Source organism: Stegodyphus dumicola, chromosome 11 (assembly GCF_044657685.1).
Source record: "Stegodyphus dumicola isolate Sdum_Otavi_A_Nest chromosome 11, ASM4465768v1".
Lineage (NCBI taxonomy): Eukaryota > Metazoa > Arthropoda > Arachnida > Araneae > Eresidae > Stegodyphus > Stegodyphus dumicola.
This window is the reverse complement of record NC_140778.1, coordinates 46,568,770-46,594,997: the sequence shown is the minus strand read 5'-3', so window position 1 is coordinate 46,594,997 and position 26,228 is coordinate 46,568,770. Positions and strand designations below refer to the sequence as shown.

General features: G+C 34.1%; 1 protein-coding gene across 2 annotated transcripts in view; it reads right to left on the bottom strand.

Annotated features, from left to right (window-relative positions):
- Positions 1-26,228, bottom strand: part of LOC118203771 (protein FRA10AC1 homolog) — a 46,684-nt gene that overhangs the window by 16,934 nt on the left and 3,522 nt on the right. Inside the window, exon 2 of one of the 2 annotated variants that reach the window (XM_085826645.1) lies at positions 15,883-19,976. The exons of the other annotated variant lie outside the window; for it this stretch is intronic. The gene's annotated coding sequence lies outside the window, so the exon portion shown is untranslated. Of the gene's footprint in view, positions 1-15,882; positions 19,977-26,228 lie in introns of those variants that run through there. 2 annotated transcript variants of the gene reach the window in all.

Sequence of the window (26,228 nt, the reverse complement as noted above, 5' to 3'; positions counted from 1 at the left end):
CTTCTGAAGGATCATGTGGTCCCAATCTGAGCGATAATCGATTATTGTTTGGCGTTGTCTTTGTAGTAAGTGAAAATTGTAACCTAGCTACATGGGTTTCCTGGAAATGTGCGGGTTCTGAGAATTGCCCCTTTCGTCATCCAGTTCGGCATAGCCAAAAGATAATGTAATTTTAAAAATTAGATAATGCTTTTTTTTTTTTTTTTTTTGGTCAGTGTAATTTGTATACATGATGGACACAAATTCATAAAGCCGCATTTGGAGATTACAGTTGATACTGAGTAGAATTTCAACAAGCATTTTATGATTGCATTGTACAACAAAACGGTTGAGAAAAGCTTTGAAAGAATTTAAAGATAATATGAGATTCCCAGAACCTCTGTAATTCTGCCTTTGAAGACGATGGCAATGATTTTATAAACGTGGAGCTTCCTCCACAGCAGGTTGATTGAGTTTTCTGATGATGGACTAGAGGCAGAATGAGGCATTGCTAGGAGTGACAAGTGTTATTTAAGATTCTGTGTTTAGCAATGAATCATTACGGGCATTTCAATAGAGATTAAAAATTGTCTTCAGTTAGTCATTTATCTTCAGTAACCTACGAGAGGATGCTGAACAGGCACTGGAAGCTGTAGACACACTAATGGTTGTGAAAAATGCAACACCATGAAGGAATTGTTGGAAATGAATGAAATTTATTCCGCATATTACCGATAGTGATACAAGTAAACGATCACATTTACAAACAAAAAAAACCAAAGTTGGAAAATCAGTACTTTGTGTTTCTGTCATGCTGAGCGAGAGCCTGTACACATCGTGGCATTGAATCGTATAGGTTCTGAATGTAATCCTGGGGAATGGCTTTGACTTGATGTGAAAGTTCAGTTTCAGTGTGTGCCCCACTAGCTGTACGTGCGAGTCGCTGACCGATGAAATCCTAGGCATACTGATTGAGCAACATATCTGGGGAAGATGCAAAATCTGTTGTACCTTAAAGAAGGCTTGTGCACAGTCATTTTTTTTTCTCCCTAAAATATAATGCCTGGAATGCATCAAATAATGCATACTCTGTCATCATTATACTCCAGATTGTAGCAAGATTTGTTGGAGAAAGCAACTTGTTGCCACAGAGCACGCCACGCACTGAGTTGCAGTGCTCACTGAAGTCGGAGGCATATGTTACTCAGCGACAGGGCAATCCTGCGTAGAGGAACCCTTGCATGCAGTTCATGTTGCAGCAGACAGCGACGAACACTTGTAACCGTGCTCCAATGTTGTACTAACATACGAGAGGATGCTCTACAATCCATTACAACCATGCAGATGAGGTGTTTGTCGTCCTGTGCTGTTGTGTGCCCCATTGCCAGGATTTCACCTTGTTTGGTTCTCGCTGTCCATTTCTTCAAACATGCATCACTTTTGTGGCATTGTGCTGCGTGCGGGCTGTGATTGTTTGATATGAAAGTCCAACCTCTTGCATACAGACGATGTGGCCTCGTTCAAACTTGTTGGTATGGCATCCTCTGCTGTTGACGAGGCATACTGAGCACAAATTAAATGTTCACTGCAGACGGAGGATGATAAACAGATTTCAGCACAACTTTACAGTCTTTTACAACTGCCAGTTTTCATTTCATGCATGCATAATCCCTTTGTAATTCTAATCATTTGTATGTCTTAACTCATTTTACATTTCATGTAAGTTTGGTTCAAAGTGCATAATTCCTTCATGGTTGTGATTTTTACAAACATTAGTGTATATTAGGTAGTCCTAACTAAAAAAGCATCTTGAAATAAAAGTATGCAGTTGTCCAGAACAAATGTTTATTTTACAGAAAAATATAAACAGCTTATGCATACATGCATTGTTTTTATAGGATTCTGATCATACCTGAATAATAATTTTTCACTAAGTTGTATTTTACAATAATTCTTTCAAATAAGTAACAGTTACTTATCCATTAATTTAATTAAAAGAATTTTGTATATATTTTTGTTCTTATCAACTAATGAAAGGGATGTATATGTATTAATTTTATAAAATTCATGTGAATGTATGCAAATAAGTTGTTTATAAATGTCACATAAGTTTATACCTCCTTAAACTATTTTCATGTGAAACAGAAGCCCTATTCATAACAATATAATCAAACATACCAAGGTATAATTTTATTAAAACCCTGAGTTACATCAGTATGAACTTATGATGGAACTATTGGAACAATACTCATCATGAGTTGAGGATTACTTATATTAATTTGTCAGTAGGCATGTATGAAAATGTGTTTTGTAATTAATATTGAATGTATAACTTTTTCTTTTCATATAAATACAGAAGGATTTCATGTCTGCAGATAATATATTACAAGAGGCTGTTGTGTGCCAGTGGACAAGCTGGTGAGAAGCTGAACACTAATAGCTTGAATCCTGGTGAATGGACTGCCTGCATAAGCGTCGTCAGGATTTTTCCACGTGTAATATGAATGCAAGCCAGTTTGCCTTAAAGCATCCCTTCTTGGAAAATATCTTCTAGTATTTCATAACAAAAATCAGTCAAAAACTGTTTCTCATGAGCAAAGTAAGCAGTATTGTATTTGATGTCAGAACAATATTTTTTTATTTTTTTATTTTATACTTGTATATTTTTGCTTATGATTGGAATTTTAGTACAAATTATTTTGGCATGATGTGGCCTGTTCTCATTTAAAATGCATTTTGTATTTTTTTTTCCTTCTGTTATTTGCATTATAATAGTTTGGCCATAACAACTATGGATGCCAAATCAACATGTATGGGAATAACTGTACTAAATTTTGAGAAAACCTTTCGGTGTCATTTATTATAAAGGTTGAGATGATTGTTTTTATAAATTCATTCATTCTTATCTATTTAAGAATTATCATTTAACATAAAAATGTGAAAAAGAGTAATATATTATAATACTAAAAAAATATACTTTTATATATATATATATATATCCAAGCTCACTATATGCACACTCAAAGAGATACATTTCTTTTTTGTGATGTATGTCATGATAATTTACTGTTAAGTATCTTAAGTTGTTCATAAATAGTGCTCATTTTTCATAATGCACCAAACAAACCTCACATAATTAATTTAATATAATATTATTGTAGAGACATATTTTTGAAATTGACATTAGTCCTCTATCCGTCCGTCCCATAGGGATAACTATGGGGCAGATTCCTACTGTCATCTACAATATGCCCAAGCCCTTCGCCAATGACAGTTGCTTCTCAATACCCGTATTTTACAATTAAATTCACGAATCTGATCTGGCTGAGTTTCATATCAGGGGAATTAAAAAAGCAAAATACATTCATTACCTAAAACCATTTTTCTCCAATTAGCTGGATGATTATGTGATTGGTGTGCATGGATGGTAATGGGAAAGGATATGATTAGATTTCTTCTAGGTCATAACAGTTTTTAATAATGAAAAGCTCTTGTTCTTTTTTCTTTAAATTCTTGGCTTTTTTTTTTTTTTTTTTAAATTTTTTTTATTTTAATGCACACTTTTTTAAAAGCAAACTGAATTAGCTGGATGATCACTACAAGTTTCTTGACATATTTAAAAGTAAAATATTGCATCTACATTCATTTTGAATAAATTGTTATTACTATAGTCTGCAATCATTGAGTTCATTTTAAGATTATTTGTCCTTTTTTGTTTGGGGAATAGGAGGCTGTATTTTTTAGATTTTCTGTTTATTTAGCCAGTTTTCTATATAACGGCTAACATAAAATATAATTGATGTTAGCCATTATATAGAAATTTATGTGCCCAGTTTTAAAAATTATGTATATCTTAATTTAAGTTTATCTCATGTCAGATGAACAATGCTGCTAGTCTGGTTGAGAAATTAAGAAAGTCTGACCATTCCATGAAAAATCTTTTAGAACAGCTCACTGATTAAAATACATATACACACCAATTAACTGCGCTCATCAAAAGTGCTGTATTATTTAATCCTTCTTCCGATGAGCAAAATTCAAAGCATTATTTCTCTTATTTTATGTGTATGAAGTTTGTAGCAAAATGGAATTATTATTTTTTTTTAATTTCATTCACTGATATCACTATTTTTATATGTCTGATAATGATCTACTGCATAAGTAATATCTATATGCAAACATAAACCAAAATCTTGCTTTAGAAGAATTCCACCGGTTTCGGTTCTCGAATAGATAAGACCACAGAATACTGGTGATACAATTTAGGTTTGAATTCTATCAAATGAGTTAGCTACATCTCTGTTTTTACAGTTTTCCCTATGTTTAATACGAATACAAGTCAGTTTCATTCAAAAAGTGCTCAAAGAAGGGCATCTCTTGTTTTAAGCAGATAGCCCTCAAGACCTTTGCCATAAAAATTCAACAGCTGAGCATGTACTAAAAGATAACATAGTATACAGATGTCCATTTTATAACTTTCAAATGAAGTGGTCGATTTAAATTTCACATCTGGTGCTATAGCAATATATGTGACTTGGGTAAACAGCCAGTTGATATGGTCTAAGGAACAGGGTTTTTAATTTTCTTTTCTTTTCGTATAGCAAACTAGCTTGCCTATGCATATATGCAAGTCTAATTTATTTTTTACAAAAGATTCATATTAAAATACATACACATATGACAAAGAAATGTATGCACATAAACTATAACTAATAAATCAATTGAGCAATATGTGAACATAGATGCTAATGGTTCAAGTGTCGTGTAGCAGGGTATGACTGCAAACCCTATAGTGGTGCTGCAAACAAAAATTAGTGTCTGATTCAAAGCAGGAATAAAAACTAGTATACAGTTTGTCCCCATATGACACAAAACAAAAAGTATGTAATCAGAAAAAATATCATGTAGACATTGATTTACCCAACTTATAAGCTTCGGTAAAGGCCTTATCATTCGCCTTAAATCTGTAGAATGATCAGCACCCTTCTGCTTTGGAAACAGCTCCAGAAAGGCATGTTAACCTAATCCACACTATAGTAGAACATGTGCCTCTGAACCATTACCATCGAAACTGCAATTTCAGAGGCACTATTGAACACTAATCTCGATATTAAAGCACTGGTAGCTCTATTTGCGATTGTGCTACTGTAGATGAGTGTAGAGCACCATAGAATGGTGATATATAATATTAGGTTTATTTAGGAGAAAAAAAAATTAGAAATGACCTATCCTGGATTCGAAATCTGGGCTTAAAAAGACTGCCATCCAGAAGTGCTTTTAATTACATCATGAAAGCATGCGTTGATAAAAAAGAAAATTCCGTACATTCTTCCCCATTTAAAAGGCAGTTGGGGAGGTGGTAACCTAATCGCCACCTGCTGGTGGTGAAGAATTATCGTCTACCACATTTTAGTTTGGGAACCACTTGGTTAGTTGGTTGAGCCTTTAGGTATTTATTTGAAATAGAAAATATGAGTGAATGACCGCCACAGGATTTGCATTCTGGACTTCCCTATTGCCAGCCGAACGTGCTTCTAATTAGAACACGAAGCCAAGCGGTAGGGAAAGAGAAAATTAGTGACTTAGTATCTTATTTTATTTTGGCGAATTTCCTGGTCAGTAGCATAAATCCCAACCTTCCTAGTGGACAGCGTGCTTCCGCTCCTGTAAAATATTGCGATTTAAGAAGTCATCCACGATAGCTGATCAGTTTTGCAATTATATAAATAATAAAAATTAAGAATGAAATGGAGAAATTAATGTAACGTTAGTACAAACAAGAAGATGCAACAAAAAGATGAATTAGGTGATCACTTAGGGTCCGGTATTGTACAGCATGCACATATACGTAGCATGACATCTATGGGGTGTAGGAGAGGGTATAAAGCATGGTGTATGCTCAAAACATGAACGGAAGCTACTGCACGGTACATTTGGTTTTAACAACATCGATTTGTAGTCTCGGCGTGACAGTTCTATAGACAATATCTGGACGACTTTGTCTGGAAGTTTGAAAGAAGGCCAAAGTGCGACTATACACATCATGTCAGTAGTTTGGATTACATTTCGAACAAAGGGAGCAGCTATCTGAAGGTTTAGTAATGCTCATTGCCAAATTAGACTTTTATATGTCGGTAGCACTTCAAAGATTTTGCTGCCTCCACATACCCATCTATAGTATAACGCCTTTTTCTCATCATTCCCTCTTTCTCGGGCTTGGATTAACTGCACTATGTATTCCCTTCTAAAATCTGCAGTCAGAATTTTATTTTTGTGGAGTCTTTGCACTCTTTCTTTGAATCTTTAAGCACCTTTTTGTAACGCCGCCTTTACCTGATGCCCTAAGCACGTGCTTAATTTCCTTAATGGCTAATCCAACTGTGGTAGTGGTTTTCCACAAACAACCACGCCAGGATATGAAGAACTGATATCTTCTCTTACAGATGATGAGTTGGGTTCAGTTTATTTAGTTATGGCGAAACATTCGAGGGCTACCTGTCTAAGAGAAGGGATGCCTTCGTGAAAGACTTTCTAAGGGAAATTGGACTGTATATAGGTTACACATATGGAAACCATGAAAACGCTTAGTTAGCAGCCAATCTGCTCGCCGGGATTCGAGTCCCGGCCCGAGTTTATCGGCTTTACCGCTCGGCCACTGGAGAGCCGTCTTTAGATGATGCGATATCTATGCTAATGACTCCCATCATCTGGTGGTGGTGACAGTGGGTGACATCCTAAGATGCATGCAATCTATTACTGGACATCCAATATGGCTAAAGACTTGCTATAGTTTTCAGCGCCTAAAGACAACTGCAGATTTCATACCCCCTTCTGTTTTCTAAGTATGGAAACTGTTTCATTCTAAAACTTCGTCAGTTTGGCATTTCCGTGACACTACGCCCAGGGACAGTTGTCCATCCTCGCCCGTCTCTAGCTATAACACTGATATCACTACGAAACAATCTCATGGTGTTTTGATCGCTTTGCGGACTTTCATGCCTTCTCGTCGGAGGCAGTGTCTTCTGTAGTTTTGCAAACAAAAGATCTGAGTAGCTCCAGTAGAGTGACGAGCATAACTGGCGCCCGGGGCAAAATACCTTTTTGGCGCCCCCCTTCCCGAAAAAAACACAGTGATATGATGAAAATCTTGTTTGGAGACCATTTGGCGCCCCTCTGCGACCGGCGCATCATACACCCCCTTTACGCCACTGAGTAGCTCAGCAATAGAGTTGAGCTTTAAGGATAGCAGCAGTCGCTGGCAAGACTAAACAGGGAAAGGGGGGTGTCATCCAGTTTTCTAGGACAATAGATCAGCCGCTGCAATATTATATGAGGCGTTATCATCCCGGTTCAAGAATAAGATAACAGCTTTAATCTTCCGATATTTAGATTATCTAGCCATTCTGGAAGTCTAAATATCTAGATAAAGCAGAGATTACGCAATCGTCCCTCTAAGATCATTGAAAGGAAACAGTTTGCAAGTGCTCAAATTTTCGTTTGTGGAAGTGAAATGCTTGGTCGCTATATGAAGCTCCATACATCTGAAGAAGATTAATTCACTACTGACTGCAGTTGTGCTAATGTTCTTCTCCTCACGTGCATCTTTTCCAAGATTCTTCGCGAACAATAGTGCTACACTTCATGGTATACCAGTCGCTAGCTTGTTAAGGAGTGAAGATATAGCACCTGTCTTAGCGTAGGCATTCTGAAGGCTGTCGTATGCTCCAACTTAATATATGGTGTATGGTCTGGGGACTTTTGACAGCCCGTCGCTAGTGCCTTTCAATGCTTTCATAGCTGTAATCAGCCCTGCAAGAAGAATTGAACATAATCTCTCAGAAATTCGTGGACGATCTCGTACAGAGCATGAATATGCAGTAGAGAGACTGCATCACAATTAAGTAGGATTATATCCCCTACAGATAATTGCGTTTGATTTACCCTTATCATATGGGCATTCACCTTCTAATTTGAGTAGAATACAGATGTATTTCGAATCTGCTTTTGTATCCTTTGCATTCCTTTCTTAGTCAGGGTTGTCACATTTCTCACTGTCTAATACGTTGACGATGTTATACTATGCTTTCCACCATTCTAATTACTGCTTGCACATGAGACATAACATGCGAAAATCTGTCTGTCTCAACCAATATACACGAACACCTGACAAAGAATCCAAGCACGATATTTCAGTAGGATAATGAACGCCACTCATAGCGTATTGCCCAAGAATGGCTACGTCATTTACTGACACTTACACAAACTACCTGCTCCAAAAATATGTCCCTTGTTGAGCATAAACCTACCAGTAAATTTGGTGAATAATGTTAGTTCGACTGGTTTGAAATTCCAGCGAACGGACTGGTCGCATGGGAGTTTTTGATGTTTTCTCTTGCGAAATGTGAATGCCAGCTAGTTTTCTCCATCATGTAGCCATCAAGAATCTTTGCTCTTCTTAGACAAATAGCCCTCAAGTGCTTTTCTAAAATCAAATAAACCAAATCGAACCTTTAAAAAGTGCTCCACGAAAGCATCTCTGTTCTTAGGCAGAAAGCCCTTGCGTGCTTTGCAGTGATCAAAATAATGTGACTTAAGCTCTATCTGGCCTGCGTAGGCTCAGTGCTTCGATGTCCTCAATATGAAACACATTATATAGCAAGTGTGGAATGTTTGCCATAGGATTATACGAGTGCCTGTTCAATTTTATGCCTCAATGCATTGTGGTCAGTACTTAATTTTTAAAAGAAGAACGACTATGAAAGGTCGTCAACAAAGATAAAAATAAAGAAAAAATAAAAATAAAATGTAAATTAATAAATAAAATTAGATAATTCAATTTAATTAATGAAAATAGTTCAGTAGAAAATTGAAATACCGGAGCTCATCTTAATTTAGACTCCAACAGGAATTATACTTTTGCTCAAATAGTGAAAAGTACTGGGACTGGATTTTAGGTGGATTAAAGACGTGACTATGACTTGAGATCGTACTGAAGATGATTGCACTGCATGCATATCCTTCTTTAATTGACCTGCTGCTCTGTTTTGATGAGCAGATCTCAAAACAAGAGAATAAATAAACAAGAGCTAAGTTCAGAATCCAGAAAGCAAACGGAATTAACATTTTTTATGAAGAGCATTGCTTATAGATTATAGGTCACATAGTATCATGATAAAAGGTGTTTATTACGCTAACCTGTTGACTCAACTTGTACTAGGCCCAACAGCGGCCGAGAGGTAAATCCGCTGAATACTAGTAATTCGCTCAGAGTTTTATCTTGACGAATAGGCTGGCTCCAGAGGAGATTTTGTTGTTTTCCTCATGTATAAAGTGAATCAGAGCCAGTTTTCCTTATATTGTTCCTTTGAAAAGGCATATCTTCTCTTAGACAGATAGTTCTCACATTTTTTGACGTAATAATCCAATACAATTCCTATTAACTATAAAACTGTGTAGCAAACTCAGCAGTAAAATTCCGCTATGCATAAAAAACGCTGCAGCACACAAGACTAAAATTTGCCAGATTGCTGTTCCAGGAACAATAATTTCAGCTTATACCCTATGCACAATGTTCGCTAGACCTTGTCATCATTCTTTTTTGTTTCAAAAACAGAAGAAGTATTTGTATATTTCATACTGCAGTCTGATGATGATTTGAATGATGTTCAGGAATGATCTGAAGGCTGTGATAACAAATATTTTTATATTGGAATTCAATACGTAATTGATTGCTATACTAAATGCATTTAAGTCTAAACAGGAAACTGAGAATGGAATTTTAGACATTTATCTTCTACAAATTTATTATGCTTACTGAATATCTCTATATATGGAATAAAATTAAGCAGAGAGAAGGAATATTTCACAAATGGCATGACATGACAAAACTAAAATGTACATAGGCTGTACAATGAAATTTTCTACTATTATGAAGATGTAAGACACAGAGCTCTTAAGTTGTCTGAATAATTTAAAAATAATACACTTGTTATGAATCCAGGTAAACATTGAAATTTAAAATGGAAGTTAGATTTTGAATGTTGATCATAAGTTTCAAGGCTATTAAGTTAAGCTGCAGAAAACTTTTCAAAAGAGAAATTAAAAACTGAAAACAACAAATTACAGAATTAATGTATTCACAAAAAAAAAAAAAAAAAAAAAAAAAAAAAAAAAATTCACAGGAGTTCACCAGACAAACCAGTTAAAAAAAATAATAATTGAACTAAGGAAGTAGCTGTTATTTTGGAAACAAATGAACAAAAACTTTTCATTTGAATAATAATAAAAAAATATAGAGAGATTTTAAATCATTAGTGAAAAGATCATTAAAAATGCCAGTGTGGTAACTGTATTAGAAATCTCGGCTCTTCTACATATAAATCCATTAGTAACTTTAAATAAATAAATAAAGGTAATACAAGACATTCTGATAATTCTGATGAAGTCATATATGTGTGCTGATTCATTGCAGTTAGCAATATTTCTTGAAATGTGTTGGTCCTGAAATCAGTTTCTCATGTATTTCAAGGTTTTGAAAAGAAGTAAAAAAAAGTATCAAATTGGTTAAAATTTATTGAAAGGGGTTAAAACAAAAAGAGTGGCATTTATCTCATGTACATATTTTAATTCTTTTAGAACTTGTATTTTAGAACCATCAAAAATTGTTTTCAGATTTTTTCATTAAATAGCTTCACAAAACTCACTTCATTCTCTGAAAGACTTATGACTGAAAGTATTAAATTATATTTCTTGTATTATTTGTTACTGTACTAAAAATGGTTTGCCTTAATAGATGTTGTGTATTATTTATTTTTAGATTATTATATTAGATTAAGTTTATTCTTATAGGAAAAAAAAGTAATAATGTATATATGTGCAAGATAAGTTGATAAAAAGGTTAATTTTTTTGATTGTTTACTTAAAACATCCAACAGAAGTCATACACTTAAAATTTATATGTATAAATTGATTCACATATTTGCATTAAACTGAATATTTTTAAATACATTATCTTAGAATAATAATGTACTTATGTAGAATTTAGTTATATTTTACTCTATATACATACAAATGTGGGAGTCATCAACGTCCAATGCTGAATTAGAATACCAGGATTATGACGTCATCAGTATACCATCACCCAGCGCAGTAAGAATCATCCTACAGACAGCGCTGAGACCTGGTCGAGAGTGGAGGGCAGACGTGAGCAGACGGCTCACACGTCTTCAAGAGTTTATGAATTTAGATTGTGCTTTTATGTTATGCCTTTAGGTGTAAAAGGACTGTTGATGCATCATTATGTGAATCCTGCATACCGTTAACTTCATCTTTATTTACTTTCCTTATTTACTTTTATTTCTTTCTATTAAATAAACCATTTAAATATTACTTCGTGCTCTCATGCTGTCAAATTCTACAAAAAATTCTACAAAATTAAGTCAAATTCTACAAAAAAATATGCGACCAACCGTGCGGCCTCGAATTCCAAAATGTGCGAGTAGTAGAACTGTGCTTTAAACTAACTGAGTGAACCGTTCTTTACAAGTTATTCGATTTATTGGATTACTCGATTATTGGATTACGTGTGGATTACCCTTATTTACGACGATCATCTGTCGGGTGAGTACAAAACTTTCTTTCAAATATGAAGTTAGTAGAAATTCCAGAATAGGAAGCAGCTTTAAAGAACCGTAAATGTTCTGAAATCAAAAGTTTGTATAAGCTTATTTTTAATACTGATGGAGACCGAAATAACCGGAAAAGATTACGTGAATTTTCTGGCTTTATATTTAAACCAGATTCTGAAGAATTTAATAAGAAAATAGATACAGTGCAGAATAGTTTTACTTTGAATGAGTTAATTAAAGTGTGCAATGTATTATGCATAAATTCAGAAGGTTTGAAATCAGAAGTAGTAACCCGAATTGTCTCTTTTCTACGTGATTTATCTGTACTTTTTGAAAATATTTTGCATGAAGAAAATAGTGATATTGAAGATGAAACTATTAATAAAATTTCTGAAGTGATGCTTGATGATAATCAAAGAGACAATCCTGGTTTTAATGAGTCTCAAGTAAATAACAGTATGCAGCTTCCAATTCAAGATCATTTTAAACCTCATCTTAGTTTTTCTGATATTGAAAGTATTGTTAATCCTTTTTCTGGTAATGCATATGAAAATGTTGATAAATGGATTGATGAATTTGAAGATGTTATAAATTCTTTGAAATTAAGTGATTTGCATAAATTAGTTTTTACTAAAAGATCATTAAAAGGTAAAGCGAAACTATTTATTCAGAGTGAACCTAAAGTTAATGACTGGTGTAAGTTAAAAAAGCTTTTGAAATCTGAATATGGTAAAGCTTTTAATTCTGCTGAATTGCATGAAATGTTATGTAAACGTAAATTAATGCCTAATGAATCTTTAGATGAGTATTTTTTGAAAATGAAAGAAATGTGTTCGCGAGGTAATATTGAAGATGCTTCATTAATTAAATATGTTATTGATGGTATTCCCGATTCTGTGGTTAGGAAAACTATACTGTATGGTTGTGAAACAATATCTGAATTTAAACAAAGGCTTAAAATTTATGATAAAATGAGATCGGACAATGATAAGTTTAAAAATCCGAAACCGAAAGTAGACACTCAAGTTAAAGATAGAAGTAAGCTTTCGTCATCAAACCGAAATCAATCTAACGTTAATAAGGTCAAATGTTTTAATTGCTAGGAATTTGGGCATTATTCAAAGCATTGTGTAAACAAATCGAAGGGTGTAAAATGTATAAAATGTAAGAAGTTCGGGCATTATTCAACGGACTGTCCAGAGCGGAACCCCGAGACACAACAAGCAGCTTTATTACAACGAATTTGTGACAAGGATAGAATTATGAAAACTGTAGAAATAAATAATCATTTGGTTGATAGTTTAGTTGACACTGGTTCAGATGTAACGATATGCAGCGTAGAGTTACACAAGCAGATTGGTTCTCCTTATTTAAATTGTAGCGATATCACATTAAACGGAATTGAATCAAAGCAAACGTACACCATCGGCTTTTTCATTTCTGATATTTTAATTGATAGTTTTTCACTTCGTAGGAAAATTTATGTTGTTAAGTCATTATGTAATGAAATTGTATTAGGTTTGGATGTATTGAGTCAGTTTAACTTCTCTTTTACCGAGAATGGTCTTCAAATAATTTCTCATCGGAATAAAAGTAATGTAAACTTGATAACTGCTGAGTCATCTCGAAATTCTAACGTTCGTTGCGTTATGGGAAATTTGAATATTGCAATGTCATTGAAGAATGTTTATGATCCTTCGCGATCGTCTGGCGTCTCTGTTAATGTAAACAAAAGTCCCGAAAGCGGAAGTAGCGCGACGTTTAATTACCTTTCACATCTGGTGAATGCTATTTCTGTCAACGAGATTGATTTATCGCATATTTCGAATGCAGAACATAAAGAAAGACTGTGTAATTTAATTAATTCGTACCAGCCTCGGAAAAATAGACAATCTGACTTCAAGATGCAAATAAATTTATGTGATGATATTCCTGTCTGTCAAAATAGAAGATACATGTCTTTTGCGGAACAAAAAGTTGTTGACGATCAAATTAAGGAATGGTTAAAAGAGGGCATAATAAAGCCTAGCAATTCTAATTATTCGGCGCCTCTTGTTTTGTGTAACAAGCGTGATAATTCGAAACGTTTATGTATAGATTATCGGAAATTAAATAAGAAGATTATTAAAGACAAATTTCCACTGCCTTTAATTTCGGAAGTACTAGATCGTCTAGAACAGTCAAAGGTATTCACGACACTAAATTTGAAAATGGTAAAGATCTTCTAGTAGTACCAGAATCCTTACAGAATGAAATCATACAGAAGGTACATAAAAAAGGTCACTTTGCTGTAGATAAAACTGTGAATGCTGTAGAGCAAGAATTCTATATTCCCAGACTGAAATGTAAAGTTGAAAAAGGAATTGCTAACTGTATAGAATGTATACTGTACAACAAGAAGCAAGGAAAAGCAGAAGGATTTCTTCATCCTGTACCGAAAGAAAACGTTCCCTTGAGTACGTATCATATCGACTTTATTGGACCTCTTCCATCAACGAACAAGAGATACCAACACATTTTAACTGTTGTCGACGCTTTTACGAAATTTACTTGGTTCTATCCAGTGAAATCACCAACTACGCAAGAAGTTATTTCAAAATTGAAGCAATAACAGACTGTATTTGGGAATCCAGCCAGAATCATTTCAGATCGAGGTAGTGCCTTTAAATCGAAAGAATTTTCAGCTTATTGTACTGAAGAAGGAATAGAACATGTCAAAATTACTACCGGCATTCCAAGAGGTAACGGACAAATTGAGCGAATTCATAGAATTTTGATTCCTGTTTTGTCAAAATTATCACATGAAGATTCAACGAAATGGTTTAAATATGTTCCAGATGTTCAGAGAATCATCAACAGTACGACTACGAGAAGTACGAAATATTCACCGTTTGAGCTTCTCATAGGCACGAAAATGAAGAACAAAGAAGATTTGAGAACTAGTGAGATATTGAATGAAGAATATCTAAAACAATTGATGGAAGAACGTGATGAAATGAGAGAAGATGCGAAAAACAACATTTTGAAGATACAAGAAGAGAATCGAAAACAATTCAACAAGAAACGTAAGAAACCGAAACTATACAAGATTGGCGACTTGGTAGCCATTCAGAGAACTCAATATGGGACTGAAACTACGAGCTAAGTTTCATGGACCGTATAAATCATAGCTGTTCGACCAAATGACAGATATGAAGTCGAGAAAGTAGGATGCCATGAAGGACCAACTTTGACATCTACTGCGGCTGACCATATGAAGCCATGGTCAAATTGATTTGATGTTTGTATCAGCTCAAAGCCTAAGGACCTGATACTTTTTTTTTTTATTATTATCTTTGCAGGTACATGATAGTGATGTCCATTCAACAGACATCGAGGACGATGCCTCTTCAGGCTGGCCGAAGCTGTGGGAGTCATCAACGTCCAATGCTGAATTAGAATACCAGGATTATGACGTCATCAGTATAGCATCACCCAGCGCAGTAAGAATCATTCCAGACAGTGCTGAGACCTGGTCGAGAGTGAAGGGCAGACGTGAGCAGACAGCTCATACGTCTTCAAGAGTTTATGAATTTAGATTGTGCTTTTGATGTTATGCCTTTAGGTGTAAAAGGACTGTTGGTGCATCATTATGTTAATCCTGCATACCGTTAACTTCATTTTTATTTACTTTTCTTATTTACTTTTATTTCTTTCTATTAAATAAACCATTTAAATATTACTTCGTGCTCTCATGCTGTGAATTAAGTCAAATTCTACAAAAAAATATGAATATTTTTAAATACATTATCTTAGAATAATAATGTACTTATGTAGAATTTAGTAATATTTTACTCTATATACATACAAATATATTGCATTATTTCAGACTTCCAAATTTAGATATTTGGATAAAAAAGGCCAAGTATTTTTGGATGTCATATCTGTAAATAGTATAAAGCAAAACTCTTACAGGAAAAAAAAAAAAAAAAAAAAAAAAAAAAAGGACATTTGAAGTACAGTTATTATACTAGAAATTAGGTGCTTTGATCCTATAAGTTCTTTTGATAAATTTAATGACAAGACATAGTGCTGCCATTTATTTCTTAAATAGAATATATAAATATGTCATCTATAACTTGAATATAATATATATATATTAATATATAAATATGCTTGAATATAATGTATAATTATTTTCAGGAAAATATTCATAACATTATAATTTTTCTAACAAAAATAATAATCTGTATCATACTTCAATACCATAAAATATATTTGGAGGTAAAATGACTTTCCTGTATAAAGTTTTATTTTTGAGCTTATGAGGGCAGGATATGATAATAAAACAAATACTGCATAAGTCATTTGGAAGCGATTATTTTTTCTATATTCAGAGTGTGTAATCAGTCACATATATTTATAAAAAATACCTTAGAATTATATTTATTATAATTTTGTACATATCCCCCCTCCTTCTTTTCAATATTAAATATAAAAGAGTCGATTGTGTTTTTAATAAATCATCAGGTACACTATCAAAAGGTAAAATATTTTCACGTCTTTATATTAAAATTTGAGTTCTAAGAGTTTAAAACAAACCCACACACAAAAGTTTGCTGTAGAAACCAAAATTATGATAAAAAATTTCTAAACTTTTTTTTTAAGGAGCTGGGTAGTTTGTTTACATTCTTTTTCAGCAAGACAATTTTCGAGACCAGACTCAAAAATGTATGTATGCATGTATATCTGTGCACACACACACAAACGTATGTACACACACATATATGCTACATGAACACCTACATCCGTACATACAAGCATATGCAAATACATTTTTGAATTAATCTCCTCAACACACTCTTTATGTATATAAATGCTTCTGTATGCAATTTTATAGAAATATTTAGCTACGCATGACAGAAAAATTACACAAGGTTTTAAGACGATTTTTCAATTTCGTTTCATAAGAATATGATTTTGCTGCTTGCATGCATGATTTATTTAAATCTGTTGATAAGAATTTCAAGAAATTTTGATTATTTGTGTAAACTCCGCATCAGTATAAAATGATCAAACATTAGCAATTTAAAACAAGAATAATATTCAGATATATTCATAGTTCTTTATTTTATATAATGTTTTAGATATCTATCAAAGAATGATAGTAATTAGTCATAAAACGAAATAAAAAATAACTTTTTCTTGACATTCTAGCACTACACGGAAAAGCAATTCACCCTTCCGATATCAACACAAATAATGTAAACAAACATCTCTTTACGATTGGTTGGAATGCGCAGAAATCACGAAAGTGTCTCTGCGCAACTAGTCGTACGTTTAGCATTTTTACCATGTTTCAGCTAAATATATATTTTAATTTTTTTGTTGATTACCAAAGTCTTCAGTCATTACTGTCTCATTTTGGAATTCTAATGTTACATAACAGCAGCAATCAGAAATAGCTTCCTCCCCCCAAGAAGTTTTATAAATAGCACTCTTTTTTTAGCAACACTGCAAAAGTTAGAAGTGCAGTTTTTTGAAAGCGGAATTATATAATATATCACTTTTTACATGACTGTAGTGTGTAATATTCAATTAACTTTGAGCTGGTTAACATTTATTAATTGTATAACTCTGTACATTTTATTTTATGAAGTTATGGATATAATATAAAAACATTTTAATTATGTCAGAACTTGAACTGTTTAAAATCATTTTTTAAAGGTACTTCTCATCTGAATCAGATTTATTAGTTAATAAAAGAGCATCAACTTTTGTGCCATTATTTCAGAGAAGAAATGACTGGCAAAACATGGAATGAAAAACACTTAAATGAAAAGCAACATCCTTCTAAATTATGCAAAAAATTATGTAGTACTTTTAATTCTAATAATATTACTGTTTTCAGTATGTTTCCACAATTTAGTTTCTTATCATAATAGACTATTGGAACATTTCTGAGCTATATCTAATTAGTAATCTGTAAGGTTTACCAGAAAATTCTGTCTGGTTGGGAAGCGAAACAAAAATAATACACTTTTCATACCTTTAATAATGATTATTGTACAGTATAGTTTCCATCACTGCTTATGACATTTTGCTAGCATGAAGGTAATTTGAAAATAGTATCATTTTTTAAAAATATCTTGTCCTTAGAGGTAAAGAACTCAAATAGTGCTTTACTGACACCTGCTTCAGTTTTGAATTTTTTCTTTTAAAAATGTTTTGCCAGAAATGAAACAGGTGACAATCAGAGGATACGAAGTCTGGGGAGTGTGGTGAGTATGGCAGAATTTCTCGGTCTAGCTCTGGGATTTTCTGACAAGTGGCCAAAGCAGCATATGATCTGGCATTATCATGATGCAGTACGATGTGCTTCATATTGAACATTGCCAGCCTCTTTTCTTTGACTGTTTTGAATAAACTATCGTTTTACTCACAGTAGCTTTCCAAATTGAGCTTTTTGTTAGGTTTCAAAACCTCATAATATATTCATTCTTGGATACCCCAGCATATGCACAGGATTCTCTTACTCAGGCTGAAGCTCGGTTTAGAGGTGGTGTGGGCAGGTTCTTGAGACTTCACGGCATGCTTTTTTTTTTATAACACTGTTTTCGTTCGCTTTTCATCACCATTATCATCTAATCCAAGAAAGTTCGTTTTTGTTATGAACAAGCAGAGATGTGCATGTCATTACTCCATCATACAAATTTTTCTGACATAGGCGATTTGTTGACAAATATCACAGTCAGCGTATCGCAGTCGGCTCTCCTAACCACTACGTTGGAAAATATGACTTATAGTAAACCTTTTACTGCATCATCTCTCCTCCTTGAAATGTTTATTAGGTTTAGTTCTTATTTTAATGTAATATAGTAGGTACTTCTTCTTTTTCTTACTGCCACTGTTTGCGTTGAGAACGGACTGTTTCAACCTAATTAAGATGCAAAAACGAAACATGATGTTACGTCATCTGGAAAGCCGAATCGTGCCGATAGCTGATTGGTTGCCGTGAGATGACGTCATGCCTACTTCTGGTACAAGTATCTCGCGTCGCTCTGGCTCAGCCCTTCTAGTTCCTGCTTTCCTGGCACTTAGGTGTGCGGTTTCCAGCCCCTTTTGAAGGATGCGTGCAGTCCGCTGAATAAGTTCCTTGGTTCCTGTCCACAAGATGACTGTTCCTGAATAATTTCCCTGGTTCCTGTCTACAAGATGACTGTTCCTGAATAAGTTCCTTGGTTCCAGAAGCTACAATGTGAGTGACTGCCGTGGGCGGCATCCATGTTCTTCATGAAGGTGGCATTTAAAATAAGTTAGCGGCGATTCCTCGTGTTCAACTAATGTAAGCGGAGTTAGGCCGGATTTAAGTGCTTTCAAGAACTTAACTTAAATTTCAGGTGCTTTCTTGACCATTGATCATGGACTTATTGAATGTGTAGCCAATTTCATTTGAGACTGCATAATTACTGTTTAGGACATTTTGTTTGTATTGAATGCCAGTATTTTTGGAGACCAGGTAAAAATATTATTTGATGAATGATTGTTATAATATATTTTTTATAAGACTCTGCTATTGTTTAAATTTACTTTTTGTGTTTTTATTCTTTTTTATATTGTTAATGAATTGGTTAAGTTTGAAACCTCTAGTCTTCAATGTCTGCACAACATGTTATCTCAGGGAGCTTTTATTGCTAGTATTGCTAAAATGTTTAATTTTATAAACTTTAAACTTTGCTTTAGCATCACACTATACAGTCTGGGTGGCACGTTGTAAGTTATAAATACATATATTTTTTCTTGGAGGGAACTACAAAAAACTCCCATACAGACTGCTCATTTGCGGGCATATGAGCTGGAGGTGATCTAGCTGTTTTCAGTAATTTTACCATGGGCTACTGATGAATCTTAACAATGCTTTAATAGTGGTAAAAATTTGAAGCTAATGCATGATTTGCAACACTGTCGCCATGCATATCAATGTATAATTGGTCAGCAGTTCCTTATCATTGGTATTATAGCACTTAGCTTAGCAACGTTTCCTATTCTGAAAAGAGTTGAATTTTAAATTTCTTATTCGAGTAAAAATAGTAAGCCCTACTTTTAAGTGCTAACAAAGAGCTGAAATGACGAAATCAGAACTTGAATTTATGATGTATTCACATGTCTTAAAGTTTAGACATATACTTTTATTCAGATAATTTGCTTCCATTTTCTTATAAAATTAATTGATGCTTTTAATTATATATGAAAATTTCATTTTCTTGTTTTTTCAAAATTTCATTTTCGTCATTTCATTTTCTTGTCTCTAATTCATGTGATGTGAGACACAGTAGCTTAGCTAGAGGGGGCCGGTCCGCCACGGGTGACACAAATTGGAGGCACCATTTTCTAGTAAAATAATATTTGATGGAGGTTAGTCCTGTGAATCATTTAGGCAAATAAAGAACAATACGATTCTAAATTACCATATGGAATTAATTTTTAGAAAAATAGATTTTTTTTTGCTGATCATATATCCAAAGAAATCACGAGAAAAGAAATGATATTCAAAGCAATATTTTACGTATATTTTCAGAGGTGGTCATCTTATGTTATCACACAAAGAGTTTAACTAAGATACGATTAAGCTATATTTTTATTTTACCGCTATTACTAATTTTAATGTGGTAAAAATTTTATAATGTCCGATGCTGAATAAGCAAACACAATTCCTAAATAAGACAGGAATACAAATATTAGCAAAGCAACTCAGGGACCAAAAAAAATGGTAGCTTTTGATTATTAATAATTGCTATCCTAGAGTTTATAATGCTATCGAAAAACAAATCAGCATTTTTAAATATTGCATATGAAATTTGCTGAATCTACAGTAGGCAATGAACGAACAAAAAATATTAATTCATTAACAGCATTTAATATTGCAAAAGTGAATGGTTATATTTTCTAAGACAATCGCTGAATGTATTTTCTTTGAAAAAAGCCAAGGGCCCCCTACGAAGTTTTTTTTTTTTGTCATTGTCCGTATTCCAGATGGTGTTCATAGCTTAAGGCGTCATCTTATTCAAATCCTAATGCGGTGCTGCTATGGTTACGTGGGTCATTAGCTTCAATTTGCTTTGACAAAAAAATTCCATTTCGACGCCCGCGAGAATCCTTCCAAAGATTCTCATAGGAATTCTGCCATCAGACGTAATGCTGATGTCAGAAATTCAGTGCAACAGTCAGCATTATTCAATGACAAAAGGCTGCATTCATTTTTCTCAAAACTTCCTCTTAACTCGTGAGACATCCATCTGTAAAATTTATAGGCCTGGCCTAGTTTCCGAATATGGTCCGAAATGGTTTGTTCAGCTGGGTTAACAAAATAGAATCTTACTCTATCATGGTCTTGACAATATTGTCATTGATGAAGGATGGATGCTCAGAGGGTAGCTTATCATTAAGTTTGAAATAACCTGCTTTAATTTTTTTTTTTCTGCATGTTTTATCTGAAACTGCACCTTCACTGAAAACTTTCACTTAATTTCGACATCCTTCTGTGACCTTTCTTTCTTGTTGGAGTTTGTACAAAATGCATTGTCGTAAATTGCCTTTATGGTAGACATAATAATTAAGATGACATGAGACATCTTTGTTTCAGTTAATTTAGATGAGCACATATGTATAAATGTAAAGAAAGACAACCATACATGCGTCAAATGAATACCTGCATGCGTGTTGAAACAACGTTGTCAAATAAAACATTCTGATAGACTTTAAATTTCCTTGAAAGTATGTACCAAAACTGATTGCGAAACAGTCTACTTGTTTTATTAAGTTCTGCGGTGTTTAAAATTACAGCATACTCATTTTATCTCTTGCATAGCTTTCAAATTAGAATTACAAAAATGTCCATATCTCAGTAAATTTCTTTTATGTGAGATAGACTGTTAAAAAAAAAAAAAGAAAGGATAATAAAATAAAAGTATGTGATTTTTGTACGGCCTATTAAATTATACACATTTTTTGCTGCATTTCATTTAAACTTATTTCATTTGAAGTTTTGAGCATTGGGCTATGAAAAGAGATATATTTCTCATCCAAACAATTCAGTTCTAATTTCGCAGAAAAGCGCAAATACATAAAAACTCAAAGCATCTTCATTAAAAATTGTAAAATACAGAAATATCTAAAACACAGTAAAAAAAAAAACAGATAAAAGAAATATTTTTTACAATTACAACTAAAGTTTCTATGAAAAAACAAGCAATCCACCCAATAGGCAGGAAGAGCAAATCTTCGATGCACAAAACTGAAAGTTAACTTTTGATCCCACTCTGCAAAAAGACACTGAAGTTCATGCACCAAATGACTTCATTCATTATTCTACTAAGACTTACAAATGTAAACAGTACCCAATTGGGATAGTGGGTAGCGATTCTGACCGTCGTACCAAAGGGCCCAAGTTCGAAACCTGGAGAAGGCATGGATGTTTGTAAATGTATGGTATCTGTGCGGCATAGAGACACTCTAAATATGTGACAAGTCGAAAGTCTTCTCGAGAGGTTGATGGTAGAGGAAGAGGGGTTAGAGACCGTTGGACCCCTTCCCCCAGGATGCTCTTCATCAAAATTGGGAACAGAACTGAGCAAAGTTGTACTTTCACCTATATGGTGCTCAATATATGTTGTCTATATATATCTCAGAATATATATAGAAGTAATCTATATATATCTCAATATCTGTATGTTGGCAACGATAGGCACAATCTTGCACTCCTTGCCACGATGAATTTTGTGGGCATGTTCTGATATCATCAAAGAAGCAAGATAAGTTACAGCAAATGTAAACAAATGGCAGCCTTGTTAGCCTTAGCACCACATTAACTTTTAAATTGTTAATAATTCTATAAGTATTGCATGCAGATTAACTAAAGAAATAAATATCTTAACCATGAGCCGATTGCAAAGAAAGAAAGAGGTGCACAACTATATGTTATAGTAGTCCTATATATAAATTTCAATGTTCTATGGCTACTCCTCTTTGAGTTATGTGAGATAAGTATGTATGTATAGATGTCACGAAAAAAATTTCTTCTGAATCCATTTTGGAAAAAAAAAAAAAAGAGTCCTTTATTCTGGTCGTGCGTACAGCATCACACAAAACTTTCATTCAAACTGATTCAAGATTGGTCAAAATAGATATTTTCGATGAAATATGATACTCGAAATTTTTTGCAATTACAATACTTCCTTTACTTCGAACAAAGTAAAAACTAATTTATACTAATCTTGGAAGACTTTTTTAAAAATTATTTTCTCACAGTGCTTCAAAGATTAAATTAGGTTATGATAATGTGAAAAGGTTTTCTTACAAACAGAATGCATACTTAAATTAATACCAAGAATAAAAATAAATATCAAAGCGTAGGAAAAAAATAAAAAAAAAATTCTCTGGAGAGAGAGAATGTCAAAGATTTTTTACCAAAGCCCATTTAATGTTGGGAAAACCATTTCAGTAGATCAGTTGTAAAGTATTTCTCCCACTTTCCTAGTGTGCCTTCATGGTGTAGTGGTCAGCACACTGAGCCAGTATTATTTCTTAAGTCCGTAATTCGATTCCCGGCGAAGGCGTTTGCATATTTTTTCAATCTCTCTTGCTTCCAAAAAAATCCTAATGTTCCTACAGTGGCATCCAAACTAAAAGGGTGTTGGATGAAAATTCTCCACACCCAGGATTTGGTGGTTGGGTCCCTCCAAAACCCCAGTCGTCCTTTAAAAAGAGGAGTATATAAGGTATTTTGCCCGCTTTCCTAGCGTGTCTTCATGTTGTAGTGGTATTCCAGAGGTCTGTGGTTCAATTCCTGGGGAAGGCGGTTGTTAATTTTTCATCTCTCTGGCTTTTCTAATTAACTTAATGCCTCTACACACTAAATGCTGCTAATGCAGTGTCCAAAATCTATATTTATACTATTTGAACATTAATATTGGAGATAAATTGAATGAACATTTTATAGTGAAACTGCTATGTTCACTTTGAGTAAGTATGAATACATGTAGGCATTTTGTTGTTTTTAGTTTCATCACAGTTTTCCAGAGAGCAAGTATTAGTATAATTGTATAGTAACAGCATTGAAGTGACAAAAGTCATGGGATAGCAATATGCAAATATACAGATGGCAGTAGTATCGCGTAGAAAATGTATAAATGCGAAGTGCTTTGGCAGGGCTTTCATTTGTGGTTATTCATGTGAAGAAGCTTTGACATGATTATGGCTGCTTGACGAAAATTAACAGACTTTGAACGCGGAATGGTAGTTGGAGCTAGACGCATAGGTCATTCCATTTCGGATATCGTTAGGGAATTCAACATTCTGAGATCCACAGTATCAAGAGTGTGCCGAGAGTATCTAATTTCAGGCATAACATCCCACCATGGACAGCACAGTGGCCGACCACCTGCACTTAACGACCGAGACCAGCGACGTCTGCGTTGAGTTGTCAATGTTCACAGACAAGCAACACTGCGTCAAATAACCGCAGAAATCAATGTGGTATGTGTCCGATAGGACACTGCGGTGAAATTTGTCTTCCTTGGACTATGCCAGCAGAAGACGACTCGAGTGCCTTTACTGACAGCACGACATCGCCTGCAGCGACTTTCGTGGGCTCGTGAGCATATCAGTTGGTCCCTAAATGAATGGAAAACCGTGGCTTGGTCAGATGAGTCACGATTTCAGTTGGTAAGAGCTGATGGTAGGGTTCGAGTGTAGCACAGACCCCACGAAGCCATGCACCCAAGTTGTCAATAAGGCACTGTTCAAGCTGATGGTGGTTCCATAATGGTCTGGGCTGTTTTTACATGGCATGGACTCGGTCCTCTGGTGCAACTGAACCGATCATTGACTGGAAATAGATACCTTCAGCTACTTGGAGATCACTTACAGCCATTCATGGACTTCACGTACTCAAACAACTATGGGATTTTTATGGATGACAATGTGCCATGTCACCGGGCCACAATTGTTCGCGATTGGTTAGAAGAACATTCTGGATAATTCCAGCGAATGGTCTGGCCACCCAGATCGCCCGACATGAATCCCATTGAACATTTATGGGACATCATCGAGAGGTCAGTTTGAGCTCAAAACCTTGCACCGTCAACACTTTCACAATTATGGATGTCTATAGAGGCAGCATGGCTCAATATTCCTGCAGGGGACTTCCAACAACTTGTTGAGTCCATGCCACGTCGAGTTGCTGCACTTCGCCGGGCAAAAAGAGGACCGACAAAATATTAGGAGGTATCCCATGACTTTTGTCACTTTAGTGTACATAAATTCTAAAGTGTTATTGGAAAATTGAGCACATGTGAGACAAAAAGAAGATGGAGGTCAGAATTAAATATTCTATGACAGTCGTATGCAAGAAAAAAAAAAAAAAAAAAAAAATTTAGAGGAAGGAACTATGAGTGATCTGAAGAAAATATGATGCAGCAATGCGAAATCAACAAAAGATTATATGTAAGAGCAATATTACAGACTTTTAGCTTATATACCACAAAGCCATAAATATGCAATTAAAATTACAGGGAAAACGTCCAACAATCCAGCATAATCAAGACTTAATACCAGATTACTGAACTAAACGTGCATAATGCTTCAAAATAGTTTTACCTATTAGTAATTAAGTTTAAAGGCAAATAATTTTGGTTGAATTTCTTTCCTTACCACTTTCTATTTCTTTTTCTACCAGTGGATTCAATGTGCTTTGAATTATGATCTTAGCAATTAATTTTTCCATCGTAAAGGTAATAGCATTCGTAAACAACATTCTTCCATAATTGATTAATTTTCATCATTTTCAATCCATTAAATAATTTCTTTTTTTTCTTCTTCTTCTTCTTCTGAAAGTTTGATTAATGTCAAAGGAAGACTCAACCTTCTTCAATAGAATTTTGCTTTATAGCATTTGGCAAAAATAAATTTTTACCAGCCTTTTTTGTAATGTTGGATTGTTTACATTTTACAAGTGTAATGTATGCATGAGAACTGCATGTTCTGCATGAACTGAATTTGAAAGCCCTTGATGTTGCAATCAAGAGTTAATAAATTTTGTACAAATTAATTCCATATTTGCATCTAAAGCTTACAACAATTACCTGATCCATAGGTTGGATTAATATTATCTAAGCTTGTAATGAATCGTCACGTCTCTCTTTTGTTTCCTTATCAACGCTTCTATCAAGTTTTAAAAACATTCCAAGTAAATAAATAAAGCATATGATATACAAATGTTAAAAATTTAAAGAAAAAAAAAACTGAAAAATGGCAAAAAGATGTAAAACAATAACTAAACCTTTTAGATATTATCAAATGATATCCTGGTACAGTATGTTATTTCAGGAATGTTAGTGAAAGGTATGCTGAACTACTGGATTAACTCCTTCACACATCCAATCTGCCGGACATTGAAACAACCAGAACCGCCCGAAAGCGGCCGAGATTGTAATCTTCTTTTCTTCCCTCCCCCTAAGGTATGCACTAGCAGGTGCACTTTCTCCAAATGCACTGTATCAGTTTACTGCAGACAGCTTGTCCTAAGAGGTTTTTTAATCTTTTGTTTGATCGTGACATTTCATTGTTGATTCTTTTGTGGTACAG